This window comes from Peromyscus maniculatus, chromosome 4 (assembly GCF_049852395.1).
Source record: "Peromyscus maniculatus bairdii isolate BWxNUB_F1_BW_parent chromosome 4, HU_Pman_BW_mat_3.1, whole genome shotgun sequence".
Classification (NCBI taxonomy): domain Eukaryota; kingdom Metazoa; phylum Chordata; class Mammalia; order Rodentia; family Cricetidae; genus Peromyscus; species Peromyscus maniculatus.
This window is the reverse complement of record NC_134855.1, coordinates 150,903,943-150,906,935: the sequence shown is the minus strand read 5'-3', so window position 1 is coordinate 150,906,935 and position 2,993 is coordinate 150,903,943. Positions and strand designations below refer to the sequence as shown.

The 2,993-nt window shown below is 43.3% G+C and overlaps 1 pseudogene; it reads right to left on the bottom strand.

Moving 5' to 3' along the window:
* Positions 1-377: 377 nt before the first annotated feature.
* On the bottom strand, positions 378-571 carry LOC121829271 (small nucleolar RNA U3; annotated as a pseudogene).
* Between the last annotated feature and the right edge of the window lie 2,422 nt (positions 572-2,993).

The following is a 2,993-nucleotide window of genomic DNA, read 5'->3' as shown; positions in this document are numbered from 1 at the left end:
TCTTCTCTTGGGATTGGACAGTCACGTGTCCAGGGGAAGGGACAACTTCAAATTGATTTTGTTTCACTGTGTAAACATGGAAATGAAATAACCCATTTGAGAAGCAAACTGGAGAAGCAGCAGGCATGCTCTGCCTCCAACATGCTCTAAATGAAATTTGAATTGCACGTGTTGCCTGCATAACTTAAAAAATAAAGAATGGAGGGAAATATTCCTGGAAAGATGGAGCAGAGAGTCCCTGGAGGGGTTCAGGTGGGAAGGGAGTAGTCCTCAGAATAAGCTCTTAATTCCTCAAAACATCACTCTGAAGGACTGTTATGACAAAGGATAAAGATGAGAGGTTTCTTTTTAATTTTGTAAACTTGACTACATGGAAAGCCACTCAGACTACACCTTTCTCTAACTCTCTCAACAGTAGAGCAAATCAATAATGGCAAAAAGCAGTTGCCCTAAAGTGCAAAGAGCCAAGTTCCCACTCAGGTGGTCTCCTCATGGTTCTGATACTCTACATGGCAAGAGGAGCTTCCTCAGCTTTCAGCAGCTATAGAAATGATCCCTCAAGGTACAATCTGGAAAACTGAGCTTAACAGGAACTAGAAAAGCAATGTTTAATGTGTGTTTAAAAAAAAAAGTTCAGACCTTCTGAGCAAAAGAAGGACCTTCTAATATTAATGAATAAAAAAAGTATTTCCAAATCCAGCTTTAAAAAAAATATCACTTAAGACCAGTAAATTCTGAGGATCTGTCCTACAGGCTTAATGGCTGTGCTTAACAGTATTCTGGAGCAGCCTTTACATTTTCTAAGTAGATTGCATGTTAAGTATTCATTCGTTCCAAATCACAAAAAGGAAGGGAGGGAGGGAGGAGGGCAGGGAGGAAGGGGGGAAGGAAAGGAGAAAAGAAAGGGAGAGGGAGGGAGAGGGACAGATGGACAAATGGACGAAGAGAAAAAGGGAGGGAGGGGTAGAGGAAGGAAGGAAGGAAGGAAGGAAGGAAGGGAGGGAGGGAGGGAGGGAGGGAGGGAGGGAGGGAGGGGGAGGGAGGGAGGAAGGGAGGAAGAGAAAAAGAACAACAATAATAAAGACAAGAGGAAACTTAGGGAGGTGATGATCTCATGGGTATGAGTATCTCTAAAAATAGTTACATTGAGCTGTACCTCCATGCCCCAGTCCCATTATGGCTCGCTTAAGTCCAAAAGAATCAAAACCATGAAGCATCCTGCTAGTGAGAACTACATCATGTATGAACTTCTAGTGGTGCTGAAGATACTGCTGCTGCTGCTGCTGCTGAACTAGTGATGATGATGAACCTGGTGCTGCTGATGCTGCTGTTGATGATGATGATGAACCTGGTGCTGCTGATGCTGCTGAGCCAATAATCATACAAAGCACTCAGTATGTCAACAGCTATTCATCAGGCACTAGGCTAGGTAATGTCCATGCATTTTTTGCATTAAGTAGTTGCAAGTATTCAATAAGTGTAGCTAGAGTTTTCCTGCCTTGCCCACCGTCAGGACAAATCTCTGTCACCCGCCAGTCCCACAGCCGCTCAGACCCGACCAAGTAAACACAGAGACTTATATTGCTTACAAACTGTATGGCCATGACAGGCTTCTTGCTAACTGTTCTTATAGCTTAAATTAATCCATTTCCATAAATCTATACCTTGCAACGTGGCTTGTGGCTTACTGTCATCTTCACATGCTTCTTGTCATGTCATTGGTCTAGTTGACCAATCAGAGCATTTGACATACAGACCATCCCACAGCACCTCCCTTTTCTTTCTTTTTTTTTTAAAGAAAGGTTTTAACTTTTACACATCTCCAAAGCCACCTTGGTATATTTGGGAATTTGGGCGTAGCTTCTCTTACTACTTCCTGCTGGAGGAGGGCGCTGTATCTTATGGGGACACAAAGAAAATCTTAGGATTATGGAACAGTCCGTGAGGGTGTATCGTCTGAGCCAGTTGCCTTGAAACAGTTCTGGATGTTGGATCATCTGAGCCTTGGTGTCATCAGAGACCTTTCAGGAGGTCTTGGCTGGTCAAACCTGATGTATCTTAATCTGGAACAAATCCATAGCCTCTGGCTTTCTGTGGAAACAAAAGCAGAGCCTCCTTTCCAGAGCAACATATTTTTACATCTAAATTTTGAAGTCAAGGTACCTTTAAAATATACATTTTGGCATAACTCAACAGCTTTTGCAATCAAATGTTTTTCTTCAGTTACGAATATCAAAGAGAACATAATCCAGATTCTCTGTGTGGTAGCCATCTTTACATAGGTTATTTTTTTATGTTACCTTGAGCCTATTGCTTTAAACTGAAGCATTCTAAGACTGAAATGGTGCTGTGGCTGCTGGCTCTGCCCACTTCAGCTTTCCAATATGGCGGTAGTACGTTTACCACCAGCTCTGGGAGCCATTTTGGGTCTATGCTTTTATCCGAGCAGCGTGTAGCTCAGAAACAAAACCTCTTTTTGTTTTGTACTAGCAAAAGCTAAATCCACCACGCAGCTTAATGTGCCACTTGCAGAGGCCTTATTCCCACCAGATGGCAGGTTGAGCACACACACCAGGAACCTCCCATAGTAGCTCAAACACTCAGGCTGCCACTAACTTGAAAGAGACAACTAGAAACTGTTTTTAGCTCCGTTTTAGAATCGTTTTACTCAGGTTTTAGGTGGAAACTCTTGCCCCACATTGGGCGCCATTTGTAGCTAGAGTTTTCCTGCCTTGCCCACAGTCAGGACAAATCTCTATCACCCGCCAGTCCCACAGCTGCTCAGACCCGACCAAGTAAACACAGAGACTTATATTGCTTACAAACTGTATGGCCATGGCAGACTTCTTGCTAACTGTTCTTATAGCTTAAATTAATCCATTTCCATTAATCTATACCTTGTACCATGGCTTGTGGCTTACCGGTGTCTTCACATGCTTCTTGTCATGGTGGCGGCTGGTAGTGTCTCCCTCTGTCTTCCTGTTCCCTCCTTT